We start from the raw sequence: 20,221 nt of genomic DNA on the forward strand, positions 1-20,221 counted from the left end.
CCCCATTTTACAGGTGAGGTCAGAGGCATAGAGAAGTTAAGTGACTTGCCACCAGTCACACAGCTGACAAGTAGCTCCCATCCCCTTCTGCATTGCCCTGACTTGCTCCCTTTATTCTTCTCCCCTCCCAGCCCCACATCACTTATGGGCATATCTGTAATTTATTTGCATTGATGTCTGTTTCCCCCCGCCCCCACCCCCCCAAGACTGTAAGCTCATTGTGGGCAGGGAATGTGTCTATTGTTGTATTGCTATATTGTACTTTCCCGAGTGCTTAGTACAGTGCTTTGTACACAGTAAGCACTCAATAAATATGAATGAATATCATGCCTCTCTCAGACTTGATGAGCAGGTGGTTTTAGCTACATCCCTGCCATCTTCCACCTTAGTTTAGCATGGTTAAGATGCTGACTTAAGTGGTGAAGAATCCCATTCTCTCTCTAAATTCACATTCAGGATCCCACTATTCAAAAATCTCGATTCTTCTTTTTGTGGTGGGAAAAATTAAGGCCTAATACCCTTTCCCCTACCACCTTTCTTCCTCCACAGCCACTCGGTAGTGTTTTGGTCACTCCAGATTTGCAGTTGTACCAGTTAGTTCTTTTTTGGCAGGTGGGTGCAGGAGCAGAGAATACAGCCCCCTGAGGCGGGGAGGTAGGTGACAGGGGAAAGATGCCAGAATCAGGGGCAACGAATAATAATGATGGTATTGGTTAAGCACTATGTGTCTAGCACTGTTTCAAACACTGGGGTAGATCAGGGTTAATCAGGTCGGCCACAACAAATCTATAACATTTACTGAATGATTACTCTGTTCAGGGCACTCTGCTAAGCACTTGGAAGAATACAATAAACACACATGGAATTTATAAGGGGGGGGCGGGCACAGACACCAGAATAAATTACAGGAGGGGGGAAGCAACAGGGTTTTAAAACAGGCTCCTAAGTGCAACAGGGGCAGGGGTGGGGGAGGAGGAGATGGGGGGAGGGAGTACCCAAGTGCTTAGGTGTCAAGGAAGTGCTGAAGTAGCAGAAGGAGAGGAAACAGGGTGGGGAGAGGAGATATTAATCAAGGAAGACCTCCTGGATGTGATTCAGAAGAGCTTTAAAGAGGGGGAGAGCAGTAGTCTGCCGGATGTGAAGGGGGAGGGAGTTCCACATGGAGGGTGGGTGCAAGCAAGAGGTCAGTGGTGACAGAGAGAGAAGAAAAAGAGGCACAGAGAGAAGGTAGCCAGCAAACTGGGGTGAACTGGGAGAGGAGTGAGAGACCTGATTGAGTGCCTTAAAGCCAGTGGACAAGAATCTGAGGAGTGGGGAGACTTGCACAAAATGTTTTTGAAGAATGATCTGCACTGATCTGAACTGGAGAAGGGAGAGACTGGAGGCAGGGAGGTCAGTTCATAGCTAAGCCCAAAAGAAGCAATTGTGGTCCTGAAAAAAAGAAAAATGAAAACCTAGATGTGAAATTCTGAAGTGAATGTTTTTTTTCGTGGTTTTTTTTGGCCGACATGGTGCATGATTCACCTTCAGGGGAGTATGCTAGGCAAGGTTGGTGCATAGGGATCCCTACAATGGGGAATTACCGGGCAAATCTGCTTCAAAAAGGCTCAGGCTCTTTGTGATTTAGGGGCTGTGGGAGGGAATGAAACATTAGTGCTAGCTAAACAAAGGACACGAGAAGATCTGTGCACTGAGCCTACCTACGCTCCCCTAATCTCTTTGTATTCTGCTGCCAGAGGCTTTCCGGCTCAATTCAAACTAGATTACCCCCACCTTCCAAATACCATTCACTATGACTACAAGTGGAGTTGGGTTGAGGCTACCAGAAATCCGGGCACCTCCTGGGCCTAAGGGATTTCGGGGGAGAGGAAAGAGGGGATGGGGGAATGGGGAAGGAGAGGGTCAAGAGAGGCAGAAGGTTTAGAAGATGAGAGAGCGGAGATGGGGAGGAAGAAATTAGAAAATTGGAGGGGCGGGAGAGAAGAAAAATGGGTCTAGAGAGGGATAAAGGAGCAGGGGCAAAACTTACTTGTACCCATTGCCCCTTCTTCCTTCCCACGGTAGCTCAGCCCAAGAGAGGCCTATTCGGAGGGGGGTTATCTGGTCAGCCACCACTTATTTCAGTAACTGCAGTGGAACCTCTCCACAGCACGCAGGCAGTCTGGTTGCTGCCCACCTACTCCTCCTGCTGCCTCCATGACCCGCTCCCGTTTCTCCCACCACCACTCGCTGCTCTTTCCAGGCTTCGCTCTCCCCCGTTCCTCGTCCTATTTCCTGCCGCAACGACTGTGTTCGCTGCCCTTCCTCCGGGCTGCCGAGATTTCCCTTGCAGACGTTGATTCCCTTGGCGCCCAACCGCCCGTCACTGGTTAGGGATTGTCTCTATCTGTTGCCCAAGTGTCCATTCCAAGCGCTCAGTACAGTGTTCTGCACATTGCTCAATAAATACTATTGAATGAATCTTTAGAAACTCGGGGGGATTCACGGGGAGCAACCGATGGACCCCATTAGCCAAAGTGCTGAAAACCGTTCGGTAGAGCGCCCGCCCCGCCGCTTGCCAACCCTGGGATTCCAGTGCACCTGGCAACACGCCTCCTTCCCCCTTCCTAACTGCCCCGTTTTCCCGGTGTCCCATCTCCTCCCTCCCCCCCGCCGCCCCCTCGCGCACGCGGCCCGACAGAGCCCGGTTTCAACGTGCGGAGCCGCGTGCAGCCCCGGGGAGGGGGGAGGGGGGGGAGGCGGGAGCGCGCGGGGTCGCGCCAGGCAAAGTCCCGGGGGTGTTGGGGGAGAACGGGGGAATGGAGGTGCAGCGCGCTCCGGCCCCGACGGCGGGGGGGGAGAAGGAAGGAGACGCTCGTCGTCATTGGCTGCGGCCGGAGTTGCTGCGGCCACGCGGCGAGAAACGTGACCGGTAGAAGCCCGGCGCTTCCCAGCAGCCGCTCGGCTAGGGGTTGGGGAGCCTGACTAGGCGGCGTCCGGACCTTGGCGGCGGCGGCGGCTGGGAACCGACGACATGTGCCTGGCGCGGCGCCCTGCAGCTGGTGCGGGCGGAGCGCTGCTTCCCCGGAGCTACAGGGGTGGGTGGTAGAGGATGAACGGCAGGTGATGTGCCCGGTGCGCGAACCGGGGGCGGAGGCAGGAAGCGGCCGGGGAGAGACGTGCAGCTCCGCCTGACCCCGGGGAGGGGGGTGCGCGCGCGCACGCGTTCGCTCGCTCCCAAACCGTCCGTCCGTCCCTCCCTAGCTTCGTGCCTGCCGGCGCTGCGGCCCCAAGGCGGGGATTGGGCTCCGGTCCCCGGGGGTTCCAGGGCCTAGGGCCTTGACCTTAACCCGGCTGCGGGGAACGGCCTCGCCGAGGAGTCTCGGAAGGGGGACGCGGGCGAGCTGCACTTTAGAAAAGGCATAAACGTCCCCCACCTTGTGTTTGTCGTTGATAAGAATAAAAGCCCTTGGCGCAGACCAGGAGGGCAAAAGGTGGAAGCCTTTTCGCTACGAGACGATATATCTCTCTCGGAGCGCATCCATCTGACGTACCCTAAATTTTCTCTCTTCGTCCGCTTTCTGTGGCGTGGCGAACCGGCAGAAGGGGTTGGGGGGAGGAATCCCAGGCGCCTGTCTCCTTGAAAAATATAGTATTCCCCTTTCTAAAAATGAAACCCTAGCCGCGAGTGGTGCCATTAGGGGGTGTCCGGAGTGAGTGCCTTGTGATGACTGTCGGCCTCGACAGGTGGATGGAGCACGGGCCTGCAAGTCAGAAGGACCTGGGGTGTGATCCGACCCCGCCGCTTGTCTGCCGTGTGACCGTGGGCGAGTCGCTTCACTTCCCTGGGCCTCAGTTACCTCATCTGGAAAATGGAGAACTAGACCCCGAGACCCATATGAGGGACATCGACAGTGTCCAACCTGATGAGCTCGTAGCCACCCCACCGCTTAGCACAGTGCCTGGCACTTAATAGGCGCTTAAGAAATAATAATAATAATGTTGGTATTTGTTAAGCACTTACTATGTGCGGAGCAATGTTCTAAGCACTGGGGGATACAAGGTGATCAGGTTGTCCCACGTGGGGCTCACAGTTTTAATCCCCATTTTACAGATGAGGGAACTGAGGCAGAGAGAAGTTAAGTGACTTGCCCAAAGTCACACAGCTGGCAAGTGGCAGAACCAGGATTCAAACCCATGACCTCTGACTACCAAGCCCGGGCTCTTTCCACTGAGCCATGCTGCTTCTCTAGTACCATTAAAAAGCAACAACAAGCAAACCACTGGCCTCTGTCAGAGATCTCTTGCGACCGGCAGAGCTTTTAAAAATCAATGCTGATTATACCATTGGTCGGTGTTGCAGAAAAGACCTGCTCCAGAAATACGGAAGGGCTGTCCGTAGCCCATACTCTGACCTGGATCTCACCTTTCCGTACCAGTAACCGCTGAAAAATCGTGTTGCTGCAAGAGTTCGGAGAAAATCCATTCGTAATATTTATTTAGAAAAGACTGGCCACACCCTAACTCCTACAGAGAGTTGTGTAAATCCAACTACTGTTCTCTGTGCAAAAATCCTGGTGGTAAAATTAGGATTAGTTTTTTTTTTAAAAAAAAAAAAACAACAGGATTCTGTATGCTTATCAAATATGTGGTTTGCCAAGTCGTGATCGATTGGTCCCAGGAGCAATAATACTCTCTTGGGGCCCAGCATCTGAGCTGTATAAAAATGGATGGGTAGATTGGAACTGTACAGACTGGCAAATATTTTCAAAAGCTAATTAGATATTTATCTACTTATGGTGATCCAAACCCTAAATTGGTAGTTACGAAAGATGGTAAAGTTGTCATCTTATCAATTTTTTTTTAAAAATCAGCTGCTAGCATTTGTGAAAACATCAAGTGCCAAATGCTGAATATTATGGTTTTAAGAGTTTGAAATGACTCCTTGGAAGATCTTAAAGTAGGAAATAGTGCCAGGATGTGATTTTTTTAATACACTGCAATAATTCCAGGAAAAGATATATACATGTATAAAGTAGATGTTATATTTAGAGTTATGTACACATTTAAAATTCCAACTCTTTGAACAAGACCTCAAGATAAAGCATCATGATGTGATTGAGTGCATTACTGACTGCATAAATTGGAATGAACCTTGAGGGCTTCCGATCCAGCCCTATGGATTCAGACATATGAGTGACCAATCCATCCAAACTGGTTGCTTGTATATTCTTAAATAAATAAATAAATAAATAAATAAATAGAAATAACTCCAACTGCACCATCTCCTTTGGTAATCTCTTTTGTTATGAAAAAAGCCAAAATGGTACAGGGAATTTCAACATCGTGACATACAATAACTGGTATTCTTCATCATTATTTACGGTGCCTACAGTGTGCAGAACACGGTACTAGACCCTTGGGAACAGTCAATAAAGTAGAAGATCTGGTCCCTGCCCTTGAGGAACTTAATGTAATGTGTATTGAAGTAATGCTTCCTAGTATATTTTATCCAGTTTTGGGGTCACAACATTTTAAAAAGAATTAACAGAAATTGAAGAAGGTCCAGAAAGGAATAGCAAAAGTGATTGAAGGGATAAAAAAAAGTTTTAAAAAATTGATGGTTGGCATTATGTAACCTGGAGAAGACGAGGCTATGGGTGGACACTAACTGTCAAGTACAAGTCTTCATTCCTGAAGGGTTTTTCTTAGGAGGATGTCCAGCAGTTCTCCATGACTACAGCAGGCTGAACAAGAGGGAACAGGTTTATGTTGTAGCAGGAGGGAGTTTGGTTGATTATTAGGATGAACTCTACTCCCAGGGAGATAAAACACTGGAACAGACTACTGAGGGAGGTTTTGAAGTCTCTGTTCTTTCTCATCTGTACGAGGAGAGGAAAAAAAGCAACTCTACATCCTGGGAGACTTGCCACTTATTTGCTGCCAGGCAGGGGACTGGCCCTCTTGAGATCCCTATATGATTCTTTATCACCACCGTGATCCAATCAATAGTAGCAATACTAAAAAGAGAGCTGCTGGTTTTGTGGATGTGCAATGTCTTTTAGTTTGGCTAATCAAAAATGGTATTTATTGATCAGGGTTCTTTTATGGTATTTGAGTGCTTACTGTGTGCCAGACACTCTACTGAGCGCCGGGTTAGATAGAAACCAATCAGGTTGGACACAGTCCATGTCCCTCCTGGGGCTCACGGGCTTATTCACCATTTTACTGATGAGGTAACGGAGACACAGAGAAGTGAAGCGACTTGCTTAAGGTCACACAGCAGACAAGTGGCAGAGCTGGGATTAGAACCCAGGCCCTTCTGATTCCCAGGTCTGTGCTCCAGCAGAGCACCGTACTGAGTTAATTTGTTCATTCAGTCGTATTTGTTCAGCACTTACTGTGTGCAGAACACTGTACCAAGCACTTGGGAGAGTACAGTATAACAATAAACAGACACAATCCATGCCCACAACGAGGTTACAGTCTAGAAGTGGAGGCAGGGTGCTTGGGAGAAGATAATATAGTTGGTAGGGAAGGATTGAAGGGTTTTATTTGTGGAGCCCAGGTAGATATAGAAATAGTAAATTCTAAATATACCCGAGTTCTGAGACATCTCTGTCCCCTGAGGTACTACCCCAGGCATCCATAACCTGAATCGATCCATGCCCTCTTCTGAGTCTCTATATTTGGGTTTCCCAGGGCCTCCACCCTGTGGGAAGGGGAGTGGCAAGCTTTCCCTCATTGGGCACTTTGACCACGCTGTGTCCCTCTGCCCATTTCTCCCAAGATGAGTGACGTTCCAAATTACACAGCTTTTAATTGGAAGTTTGGGAGGAAATTTGCCCCTCTCTCTCTCTCTCTCTCTCTCTGGCAGTCCCCCAAATTGTTCATTGATGCCTCTTCTCAGTGGAGTGACCACTCAAATCCAGCTCCTTGTGGGCATGGGACACGTCTACCAACAGTGTTATATTGTACTCTCCCAAGCACTTAGTATGGTGTTCTGCACAGTAAGCTCTCAATAAATACCGTTGATTGATCGATCCACGCTCCTGTTGCAGTTTATTACTTTATATGAATTTAGGGATGAAGATAATTTTTTCTCAAGCTTGGAACAGATCCTGGCACTTACACATACCCCTTCTAGAGTTCTCTGAGCTTGCCGCTCCCTCCGCCCGGCTCAGGGCTGCCTTTCCCTGATACCCCTGGCTTTTGCATCAGTCAGTCAATCAATGGTATTTATTAAGCGCTTACTGTGTGTAGAGCGCTTGGGAGAGTATGCTACAGTAGAGTTGGTAGACACGATCCCAGGGTAGCTAGGTCTAGAGCGGGAGGAGGACTTTGGACTTTAGATCAGCTTTCTTGTTCTCTGATCTGGTCGTTTGGGTTGTAGGTGCCACGTTTGTTTGAAAATTGTACTCTTCGAAGTGCAGTACTGTGCTTTGCACACAGTAGGCACTCAATAGGTTCTAGTGATTGACTTACTGACCCTTGAAATGCACTAACTGGCTCCACCCTTCCCCCCCACGTCAGTGGGTTTATGTCTGTCCAGGGTTTGTTCGGCTGTACTAAAATAATTCACTGATCCCCTCTCCCTACCCTCGAATCTGAGCACTCAATCAATGGTACTTGTTGAGCGCTTACTGTGTGCAGAGCTCTGTATTAAGCGCTTGGGAGAGTACACTACAACGGAGTTGGTAGACATGTTCCCTGCCCACAGTGAGCTTATAGTCTAGAGGGTCCCTCACCTCACTCTCCAGAGTCTCAGCTAGTTCCCTGCAAACCTGGAGTTCGGCTTCCTGACTAGGGAAAACCCTTTTCCTGATCTCTGGTTGTTTCTCTGCCCACAGGTTCTTTCCTCTGCCCCATCCACTCCCCACTCTCCATGATCTAGGACCATCTCCTCTTTACCATCAAGAGACTGCGGCCCACAAGGTATTCCCAGGCCTTCCTTCTCATTGATGGGCCATCTCTGGCTGGGATGTAAGTGCTGGCCACCTCACTCCTGGGCTCGTGGTGTTCCTGTGGAGCCTGGGTCGCCTCAGGATTAGGGACTTAATTAACCAAGAGTTTCTTTTAACCTCTCTGGCCTCCTTTCTCCTGGTGTGGTGATCCTTGCACCAGTCTGGCTTTATGATTGGGGAGAGCCGTAGAATGACTTTCTCTTTCTCTCTTTCTCTCTTTCTCTCTCTCTCTCTCTCTCTCTCTCTCTCAGGAGCCAGAGAGAGCGTCTGTATGTGTGTGAGAGAGAGAGAGATCTGGGGGCCTGGATCCATGCTGTGAAGATTGCTCAGAGCCTTGTGGGGGTCAGCCTGCTGCTGACTGCATCTCCCCTACCACCCTCCCTTCCCCATCCCGGCTAGCGATGAGCTCATTCATTCATTTATTCGTATTTATTAAGCGCTTACTGGGTGCAGAGCACTGTACTAAGCTTTTGGGAAAGTACAATACAACAATAAAGAGTGACAATCCCTGCCCACAATGAGCTCACAGTATAGAGAGGGGAGCCCAGTGGTCTCACACCATGTGCTGCAGTTTTCAGCTGGGTTGAAGCTGAGGTGCTAAATGTGATAGGGGCACTATTTGTTGTAGGGAGTTTGTCACCCTGCCTCCTTAGCCCAGAGCCCAATTCAAGAGCCAGATATGGCTCTAGAACCACAGGTTGCAGACCCCCGTCCCAGCCTTACTCAACCTTAGAGGGTGGGAATTGGGGCTGGGAATAAACTGCTGTCATTTTCACCCCTTGTCGCCAACAATGTTATGAACCAACCACGCCTCTTGATACCTGATTGAGCAGCCTAGTGGAGAGAGCCCAGGCCCGGGGAGTCAGGGGACCTGGGTTTTAGTGCCAACTCTGCGGCTTGCCTGCTATGTGACCGTGGGTGAGTCATGTCACTTCTCTGTGCCTCCGTTTCCTCATATGGAAAATGGGGATTCAATACATGTTCTACCTCCCTCTTAGACAGTGAGCTTCGTGTGGGACATGGACTCATCTGACCTGTAGCTACTCCAGGACCTAGTATATAAGAAATGCCAATGTTGTTGTTCTTCTTCTTCTGTAGGTCATCCATTAAGTTGAGGAATAGCTTTGCCTATATTTATTTTTATATAGTTGGAATTGTCTCTATCTCTTGCCAAATTGTACATGCCAAGCGCTTAGTACAGTGCTCTGCACACAGTAAGCGCTCAATAAATATGATTGAATGATGGAATGAATTATATAAAGGAGCAGATCTTGATAGGGTGTAGGGTAAACAGACACATTTTGTAAAGCTGCAAACTGTTTTACCCATTCTTCAAATAAGACCACTTCTTTTCAAATCCAAACCTTACGACATCTGTCATGAACCCAGCATTAGACACAGTGCCCTCAGTTTATTCTGAACCCTCTTTGTCCTCTCTCGACCTAAATGTCTGCCCCGGCCCTCCCAGGTTTCGGTTTACTCCATACAGCCTGCTTCCTTGTCTCTGATTTACTGTGTTACCCTATGGCTTCCCAGGAACACTTTGAGATTCTAAATTAGTGGCAGAGCTGCATCTCAGGGAGTTAATGCAGATTAGAGTGTAAAGATAAGTACTGGTGTTTGTTAATGCTTACTAAGTGCCAAGTATTGTGCTAAGCACTGGGGGAGCTAGAATACAACCAGATCAGACCCAGGTCTTGTCTCATTTGGGGCTCACAGTCTAAGGGGGACGATGAACAGGCATTTAATTCATATTTCACAGATGAAGAAACTGAAGCACAGAAAAGTAATTTGCCCAAGGTCACACAACTGTCAAGTAGCAGAGCCAGGATGAGAACACAGGTCTCCTGACTTGCAGTCTGGTCCACTTTCGTTTGGCCACGCTGTCAAGTGTAAGCTCCTTGAAGACAGGGAACGTGTGACTGTGTTGTTTTTGTTTTGTATTTCCCAAGAACTTACTACAGTGCACTGGATTCAGTAGGAGACTGGGAGCCCGTCACTGGGCAGGGATTGTCTCTACCTGTTGCCAAATTGTACATTCCAAGTGCCTAGTACAGTGCTCTGCACATAGGAAGCACTCAAAAAATGTGATTGAATGAATGAATAAATGCTATTATTACTACTACAACTGGCCCAGTGGATGGAGCATTCAGTCACTGTACTAAGCTCTTGGAAGAGTCCAGTATAACAATAAACAAACACATTCCCTGCCCATAACACGCTAACAGTCTAGAGGGGGAGACAGGCATTAATATAAACAAATAAATTACAGGTACGTACATACGTACTGTGGAGGGGAGCTGGATAAAGAGAGCAAGTCAGGGTGACGCAGAAGGGAGTGGGAGAAGAGGAAAGGAGGGCTTAGACGGGGAAGGCCTCTTGGAGGAGATGTGCCTTCAGTAAGGCTGTGAAGTGCGTGGAGGGTAACTGTCCATCGGATTTGAGGAGGGAAGGCGTTCCAGGCCAGAGGCAGGAAGTGGGCGAGGGGTCGGTGAGATAGATGAGATCTAGGCACAGTGAGAAGGTTAGCACTTGAGGAGCAAAATGTGCAGGCTGGATTGTATTAGCAGAGTAATAATAATGATGGTATTTGTTAAGTGCTGGGGGGATACAAGGTGATCAGGTTGTCACACATGGGGCTCACAGTCTTAATCCCTATCTTACAGATGAGGTCACTGAGGCACAGAGAAGTGACTTGCCCAAGGTCACACAGCTGATAAGCGGCAGAGCTGGGATTAGAACCCATGACCTCTGACTCCCAAACCTGGGCTCTTTTCCCACTGAGCTATGCTGCTTCTCTAGCGAGGGAGGAGGGGGTGAGGTGACTGAGTTCTTTGAAGCCAATGGTGAGGAGTTTTTTGTTTGATGCGGAGATAGTTGGTCAACCAGTGGAGTTTGTTGAGGAGCGGGGAAACATGTCCTGAATGTTTCTGTAGAAAAATGATCCGGCCAGCAGGGTGAAGTACGGGCTAGAGTGGGGAGAGACAGGAGGCTGGGAGTCAGAACGACTTGGGTTCTAATTCTGGCTCTGCCACTTGACTGCTGGATGACCTTGGGCAAGTCATTTAACTTCTCTGTGCCTCAGTTACCTCACCTGTAAAATGGGGATTTAGACTTTGAGCCCCAAGTGGGAAAGGGACTGCTTCCAACCTTATTACCTTGTATCTAACCCAGTGCTTAGTACAAAAACAGCAAAAAACCTGAAAGATTAAGGGGAGTTCCTTTTCACCAGTTAAGACATGAAGGGGAATGTGAGAAAATGTAAAAATAACAAAATGGTCCATTGACCCCCACGGATTTCTCCAATTATTGCCCATCTCTCGCCTACCTTTCCTCTCTAACTCTTTGAATGAGTTGTCTACACCCACTGCCTCAAGTTCCTTTTCTTCAATTCTCTCCTTGCCCCCCTCCACTCTGGTTTCCATCTCCTTCACTCCACAGAAACCACTCTCAAAGGTCACAAATGATCTCCTTCTTGCCAAATCCAATAGCTTCTATTCCATCTTAATCTCCTCAACCTCTCAGCTACCTTCGACACTGTCGACCACACCCTTCTCCTGGAAACTGTATCCAACCTCAGCTTCACTGACACTGTCTTCTGGTTTTTCTCCTCTCTGACCGTTCACACTCTCTTTCGCGGGCTTCTCTTCGGCCTCCCATCCTCTAACTGTGGGAGTTCCTTAAGGCTCAGTTCTGCATCCCCTTCTATTCTCCATCTACGACCACTCCCTTAGAGAATTCATGAGAAGTAACGTGGCTTAGTGGCAAGAGCCCGGGCTTGGGAGTCAGAGGTCATGGGTTCTAATCCCGGCTCCACCACTTATTAGCTGTGTGACTTTGGACAAGTCACTTCACTTCTCTCTGCCTCAGTTCCCTCATCTAGAAAATGGGGACTAAGACTGTGTGCCCCACTTGGGACAACCTGATTAGGTTGTAGCTCCTCCAGCATTTAGAACAGTGCCTGGCACCTAGTAAGCGCTTAACAAATACCATTATTATTATTATTAGCTCATATGGCTTCAACTACCACCTCTATGCGCATGATTCCCAAATCTACACCTCCAGCCCTTCTCTCTCTCCTTCTCTGTAATCTCACGTTTCCTCCTGCCTTCAAGACATCTTTCCGTGGATGTCCCATCGATACCTCCAATTTAACATGTCCAAAAGAGAACTCCTTATCTTCTCACCCAAACCCTCTCTTCCCTCATTTTCCCATCACTGTAGACAGCACCACCATCCTTCCTGTCTCACAAGCCCATAACTTTGGCATTATCCTTGGCTCTTCTCTCATTCAACCCATATATCCAATCTATTACTAAATCCTTATGTTGCCACCTTCAAAACATCGCTAAAATCTGCCCTTACCTTTCCATCCCAGCTGCTACTATATTAATCCAAGCACTTATCCTATCCCACCTTGATTACTGTGTCAGCCTTCCCGCCTTCTGTCTCTCCCCACTCCAGTCTATACCTCACTCTGCTGGCCAGATCATTTTTCTACAAAAACATTCAGACCATGTTTCCCCACTCGTCATGAACCTCCAGTGGTTGCCCATTCACCTTTGTGTCAAACAGAAACTCCTTACCATTGGCTTTAAAGCACTTGGTCACCTTGCCTGCTCCTACCTCACCTCGCTGCTCTTTTATTACAATCTAGCCCGCACACTTCACTCCTCCATGGCCAGTCTACTCATTGCACCTAGATCTCGTCTATCTCACTTGGCCTCTCCCTTATGTCCTGCGTCTGGTCTGGAGCCCCCTCCCTCTTCATATCTGACGGGCAATTACTCTCTCCACCTTCAAAGCCTCATTGGAGGCACATCTCCTCCAAGAGGCTTTCCCTGACTAAGCTCTCATTTCCTCTTTTCCCACTCCCTTCGCATCACTCTAATATGTCCCCTTTATTCATCCCACCCCCACAGCCCTTATGTACATATCTGTTATTTATGTTAGTGTCTGTCTCCTCCTCTAGACTGTGAGCTCATTATAGGCAGGGAATGTGTCTACCAACCCTGTTATTTGGTACTTTTCCAAGTGCTTAGTACAGTGCTCTGCACACAGTAAGCATTTAATAAATATGATTGGTTGATTGTAAGACTTGTGCTCCAGCCAGAGTTTATTTTTTCACACAGTAGACTTAGTTTGGTTCACAGTTCATGTTCACTTCTGATACCATCTCCTCTCCTCTCAAGTGCTTTCCTATCAGAATCTCTTTAGACATTAGCTCACAGATGCTCATGACATCCATAGGCGATTATATTGGGCCAATGATTATCACCTCTTCTACCGTTGGGTAAGCTAACACAGTGTCACAAATGTTCTTTGAACCTACTTATTACCTTTGACCAATGCTACTCAGGAAATAAGGGACAGAACTAGAGCCCAGAACCAGAACCCTGCCTGGTCCCCAAGTCTAGCCAGCTGCCTACTCATCCACTCTTATGGATTTCTATCATTTTTCTTTTTTGGTATGGGAGCTATTTAGGAGATGTGTACAGATTCTGAGCTCCACAGTGTTTTGGGTCTCAAGGCCTAAACGATCTTGGGGGTTTTCTTAACCTTTGCATCACTCTTCTAGAGCGGGTCAGCTTTCTTTTTCTTTCCAGACTGGGTGGATGATGCAGTTTCACTTCTAGGTGTTTGGATTCTCTCTTTCACACTGGTTTGTCATGACCTTAAAACCAACTCTTTAGTTGCCATTTCTCTACACTTCACCTCAGGGAATAATTTTAATATGTGGTACATTAATGAGTAACAAAGCTTTGCTTTGTATGGAAATTATACAAATACTGTCCTAGGATATAGGCAACCTATCGTGTTGGTAAATGGCAGCTCCACGTATCACCATTTCATGTGTACTTCTCTGTTTTTCTAAATTCATCGCTGCATCACACTGTGACATTCAAACATATGAAAACAGGAGTTTAGGTTGCCAATTCAGGCAACTGTGGTATTATAATTGGCAAGGTGATCACCTGACCAGCATACTCAGGGTGGAAAGTTATTTATTACCGTAGAGTCTGCTTGTCATATTTGGAGATGTCATTACAGATCTCCCCTGTCAGATAATAACTGGGGAGGACTGACAGTCATTTTGAGATGCAGCCACCCTCAAAAACCACAGAGATGGCGCTTTACTCAAACCTTTAGTTTAACCACTACTTTGTGATGCAAAACTAGTGGAATTTTGGGTACTTTTTGTAAAAATGAAATCTTTATAGGGGTTTTCCAGCATTTTAGTTGGTTGCTGACAACAAATGATCATTTTAATGTAAAAACAAGTGTAATGTTAACTTACTAATGTAAGCATTGGACAACTTACACTGAACCAAGCCTATTTATTTTGGCAGCCTGAAACAGTATCCTATAAAACTTGAATTGAGACATTTCCAGAAATGTGTTGTCAGAGGGCTTTTGGGGCATTCGAATTGGACATTAGGGATTCCTAGAGATCAATCAATCAATTGTATTTATTGAGCACTTACTGTGTGCGGAGCACTGTACTAAGCACCTGGGAGAGTACAATATAACAGTGTAACAGACACATTCCCTGCCCACAGCGAGCTTCCAGCCTAGAGGGAGAAAGGTGTATTTGGTTTCTATACTAAGAACTGTTTGAAAGTACTTTGCATTTTCTTTACAAAGTACTAAGAACTGTTTGAAAATGGCAAAAATAAAAACAGGCAAGGAGGTGGGGAGAGGGACAGCATCTCGGGGCTTTAATCAGAAAAGGAGCTGACATCAGAATTCCCAAGGCCAGCCTGGAGGATGGGCTAGTCTGTATCCTGGTCCTACCTCAGTAGCATAGTCCAAGATCTCGTTAAGTTGGATGCTTCACATTAGCTCAGCCTAGGAAGATTCAGGCTCCAAACAGATCGTTAGAGTGAATTTCAAAAATGGCGTTCGCCAGTGGTCAGTGTCAGTTTTGTATCCAGCATGCATTTTGGTTGCAGTGTCAAAATGAATGGTAGACTCTCCTTAAGAAACCTTTTTTTTTTCCCTGTGCTTTGACATTAAAGAGTTATCAGGAGTGAAAGGTAGCACCTCTCCAGAATTCTTGCAAAAGATAAGGTGGTGAGTTTCAATATTAACCTGTGGATGACTTGTGTTTTTACTACTTCAGAATGCATAAATACAGTTGATTCATTGATTACCTTATGTTGCATTTGGAGTCCTGAGTTTGAAGAGTAGTATATTCCTTATTTGTTGACCGGGTCATGGAAACGATTTCCCTCATTCATCTCCATGCTAATAATAATAATAATAATAGTAATAATAATATCCTGTTCCTAATTCTACAGCAAAGAACAGACTATTTTGCAGATTAATATGCCCAATCAAAGAAGGCTACTCGCCCGGTTCAGTCTGAAAGTGCTAAGGCGCGTGAGTACCATAATCATCGTTTGCAGTTGAAGCCCATTTTCCAGAAAGTACAACTAAAGCAAGAAGCATGCTGAAGAGAACTGTGAGAACAATAAATAAGGAACACAAACTTGGAAGTAAACCAAGCAACAAGTTGAATCAAATTGTGAAAGAACAGGAGGAAAGGAAGTTACAAGGGAAAAATAGACAGTTCTAGGAAAAACTGAAGTGTCACTGAAACAGGATGGGCTATCAATCAAAGCCACGGGATTTAAGCAAAGAAGAACGGAAACTTAATCACTCCTCCCAAGTTAACCTCCCAACTGTATGCTTAGTTCTGCCATAACGCCTGCTTTCACTATGCCTTTTGGCTTGAATGCGGTTAGGGTATGAGGGAGTATTCTTCTGACAACAGGAGACTGGATACAACACAATGGGGACAATTTGAAATCTCTTAAGTAGAATTTTAAAGGAGCAGTCCAGGTCCCTATGGTTATAACAGATACTGGAGTTTGGGGAAAAAAAACTGCAGAAACCACATGGTGTGTGGGATTTGTGGGAGAAGTTCAGAATTAATATTTAAGCAAAGGAAAATTCTCACTGTTATATTGATTGTACAGAAATTTGATAATACTAATAGGATGTTTCAAAAACAAGAGAGAAAACAACACGTAATTCAGTTTGCCCGAAAAGGTGGTTTCCTGGCCTGCTAGCACTAGGTTTTGACCTTCGCTGGTAGCTTTGAAGAAAGGCCATGGTTGGACTTTGGTGTATGAAAGGAGAGGCAGCATGAGCTGGTGGATAGAGCACGGGCCTGGGAGTCAGAAGGACCTGGGTTTTAATCCTGGCTCCACCACTTGTCTGCTGTGTGACCTTGGGCAAGTCACTTAATCCCTCTGTGCCTCAGTTCCCTCATCTGTACAATGTAATCTCTGTGCCTCAGCTGTGAGCTCCATGTGGGATATGGACTGTGTCCAACTTGATTAGTTAGTTAGTACAGTGCCTGGCGCATTGTAAGCACTTAACGAATACCATTAAAAAAAATGCAGTAATTGAATTGAATTAGGAATTACTGAGCCGGAGATGAAAAGCAGTTGTCCAAAGCGGAAGCCGAATCAATGGTATTTATCGAATGCTCACTTTCTGCAGATTACTATTCTAAGCGCTCAGGAGAGTACGTTATAACAGAGTTGCTAGGTGCGATCTGTGCCCACAACGAGCATCTTGAATTGACCAAGGGGGCACAGCAAAGGATTCTGCAGTTTTCACTTGTGTGTAGACAACGTCACTGAGGTTAGCGGGCACACCCAGACTCCATGGGCAGAACCCAGGGCATTCAGGGCGGAGTAGCACTCCTATTTAATTTCACTTCTGCTGAAGCTAGCAAATCAAACAATGATTTACATCTCCAAGTGACAGGAGTCAAATGAAAGATGAGAAACCTTTGGAGGCTGCAACCTGAGCATGTCAATGCAGAACCTGCTGGTGAACTGGATGGGGCTTGGGAGAGAAATGACAAAAAACCACAAGTGCTGCCACAAGTTCACATTGTCTAGGTCTGCTGGCGAGAGGAAAGGGGTGAAAACCAAAGGTTAAGGGCAAGTCCCTGCTGGCTAAAGGCAGCAAGCTTGGTTCCGTACGTTTCATGTTTAGCAATAGGGCAATTGCTCTTTGTCTCCCTCTTAATAGGAACACACCTCACAGGTGTCTTCCAGTTGCCTTGATATAGAAATGTATTTTTCACATAGAAAGACTAATACTGAATTAACTGATTTTTGTTGCAGAAACAGTAGTCAGGAAAAAAAACAACAACCTGTTAAATTAACCGGGCATTGAGTGACTTAATTTCCAGGCCTGGGTGGCAACCCTTCCTGTTTAGCAGGGCACAGATAAAACTCTCCCAGAATAGCTCACAGGGTAAGGAGGCATTTGCCTGTTAGAATCTGTCTTCAATCTTGGGGAGTTGGCATCCTCTCGCGGGGGACTTCTGATCATATTTGTGCCAGATGCCCGCAACCGATGCCACATTCCAAGTGCTTAGTACAGTGCTCTGCACATAGTAAGCGCTCAATAAATACTATTGAATGAATGAATCAGAGCAATAGCCCATCCATTTCACTATTCCGTTTGTGGCAACAAAGCACGCGGAGGGACGGTATGATGGTTGTCCGCCTTGCCGTCCATCGTAATAGTTAGTAGATGTTACCATCACAGATTCTCACTTTTCATCCCTTATGGACTTAATGCTAATGCACCTACTTAACCCCTTGAACTAATCCGGCTCTTCCACTTGTCTGCTGTGTGTGAGCTTGGGCAAGTCACTCAACTTCTTGGAGCCTCAGTTCTTTCATCTGCAAAATGGGGGATGCAACACCTAGTCTCCCTTCTACTTAGACTGTGAGTCCCACCTGGGACCTGATTATCTTATATCTACCTCAGGGCTTAGTAGGGAGTCAGAGATCTTGGGTTCTAATCCTGACTCTCCTACTTATCAGCTGTGTGACTTGGGGCAAGTCACTTCTCGATGCCTCAGTTGCCTCATCTGTAGAATTGGGATTAAGACTGTGAGCCCCATGTGAGACAACCTGATTACCTTGCATCTATCCCAGTGCTTAGAATGATGCTTGGCATATAGTAAGTGCTTAACAAGTACCATCATCATCATCATATAGTAAGCACACAATGAATACCACTAGTATCATCATCATCATCATTATTATTTATGGTAGATTTCATGCTTACCTTGCCAGGCACTGTACTAAGCACTGGGGTAGATACAGGCTAATCAGGTTGGACACAGTCCATGTCCCACATGGTGCTCACAGTCTTAACCCCCATTTTACAGATGAGGTAACTGAGGCACAGGGAAGTGAAGTGACTTGCTCTCAAGGTCACACAGGAGACAAGTGGCAGAGTCAGGATTAGAACCCAGGTCCTTCTGACTCTCAGGCCCAGGCACTCTCCACTACACCCCAATGCTTCTATTTTATCATTAATGTTGTTATGCCTTTTATTTCCCCATAGGGTTCATGCCACTACTCTACCAACCAGGACCACCTCCCACAGTAGAATTTTTGGAATGCAGATGACAAAGAAGAGACTATCCAGTACCTGGAAGATTGTAGGAATAGTCAGAACACATGGCTGACTACATGCCATGGCTACAGTGACCACAAATCCTATCATGATTTTGGGGGGAATCTATCCTGCCACCTGAATTTCCCAATACAGAACTCATTAGGGGTGCCACTTTTGGTTGGAGTGTTGGAAAGGGAATCCTCTTCTCTCTCAAGTGGCAACAGCCACTGACTTGTTATTTGTTACTGGGGCTGTGCCCAAATAGAACTTTCCAGCTCAGCTGGACTTGGGAGGTTCTGGTTGAGTGGAAAGCCAGCCCTACCCACTAAAGGAGGAATGGATCTGAGATAAACGATGGAAAGACTCCCTGTAGGCAGGGATCACATCAACCAACTCTGTTGTATTGTACTTTCCCAACCAGTTAGTACAATGCCCTGCACACAGTAAGTGCTTCATAAATACCAGTGATTGATTAAGGCTTAGCTGTTTGTTACTAAGGACTGGGGCCTGGCCTGGAGTGGAGAGGTGTTCGAAGACTGTCCTTTCTAAGCAGTCTCCCTATTTACTGCTCTTATTTTTTAAAGTAATTGCCCTCACCCCCATTTAACTGATTCCGGTTTTCTATGTGTCCCCTCCATCGTTACTTAGATTGGGAACCCCTTGTGGGCCAGGGATTGTGTCTTACCTTTCGATTTTTTTTTGGTGCGCCTGCTACAGAATAAATGCCATAATCACCCTAGGCATTCCTATTCATTCGTGGCCCCTATGAAAGCTGATATAAGCAGAGCAGCTGACTATGCCACCACTTCTCCTCAGGTTCTGGCAGTGGCCTAAGTGAAATGGGCTGAGCTAGACCTTGCGGCCACCTGTGCCAAGTGATGCTAAGCTCACTGTGGGCAAGGAATGTGTGTCAGTTCATTGTTATATGGTACACTCCCAAGCACTTAGTACAGTGCTCTACACAGAGTAAGTGCTCAATAAATACAACTTAATGCCAAAGTTCAAAGGGGTGGAGATGTAGGTCAGGGAATGCTATTCCTTACTATTTACCCTCTATATATTTTCTCATTCCTATTTTCTCATGCACCCCCCCCCCCCAAATCTCTCCTCTCCCTGCAACAAGATTTTAGGCCACCTTACTTGGTTTTCCAATTAAGGTGATCCACGTAACCCACTTCCCCTATCAAGAATTTATTTTAATGTTCATTCAATTCAATTCCACTTCTTGAGTGCTTACTGTGTGCACAGCACTGTACTTAATGCTTGGGAGAGTACAATACAACAATAAATAGACATTTCCGGCCCACAAGGAGCTAACAGTCTAAAGGGGGAGACAGACATTAATATAAACAAATTAAAGATATTTACGTAAGTGTTGTGGGACTGGGAGGGGAGATGAATGTCTGTCTCCCCCTGTAGATTGTAAGCTCCTTGTGGGCAGGTACTGCACCAACGCTACTGTATTGTACATTCCCAAGAGCTTAGTAGAGTGCTCTGTACACAGTAAGTGCTCAATAAGTACCACTAATTGATTGGGAAACAGCTACTCCTGTCATCCGGGCAGAGAATCGCTGTTCTGGAAGACAGAAGATTGGGTTTAAAGTTTTGTAGTATTTCCTCCCAGGTTTTATTGTTCAAGGTAATTTCATCCCAGTAGGTAAAATAAGCTTCTCACTAGATTGAAAGGTCCTTGAGGGCTGCCAAGCATATGCTCGATAAATACCATTGATTTTTTCCCCTGTGGTGACTGAAATGTTGTAAAAAGTTACTTCCCCCAAACCCCAGTAACCTCCCTACCAAACCCCTTTGCCCTTCCCCCAAAAAACATTCCATCACAG

General features: G+C 46.5%; 1 long non-coding RNA gene across 1 annotated transcript; it reads left to right on the top strand.

Annotated features, from left to right (window-relative positions):
• Nucleotides 1–7,748: 7,748 nt before the first annotated feature.
• On the top strand, nucleotides 7,749–19,122 carry LOC114806317. Its single transcript, XR_003754343.2, has 2 exons — nucleotides 7,749–7,914; nucleotides 18,330–19,122. It is a non-coding gene; the product is annotated as an uncharacterized LOC114806317 (long non-coding RNA).
• The last annotated feature ends 1,099 nt before the right edge of the window (nucleotides 19,123–20,221 follow it).

Source organism: Ornithorhynchus anatinus, chromosome X1 (assembly GCF_004115215.2).
Source record: "Ornithorhynchus anatinus isolate Pmale09 chromosome X1, mOrnAna1.pri.v4, whole genome shotgun sequence".
NCBI lineage: Eukaryota > Metazoa > Chordata > Mammalia > Monotremata > Ornithorhynchidae > Ornithorhynchus > Ornithorhynchus anatinus.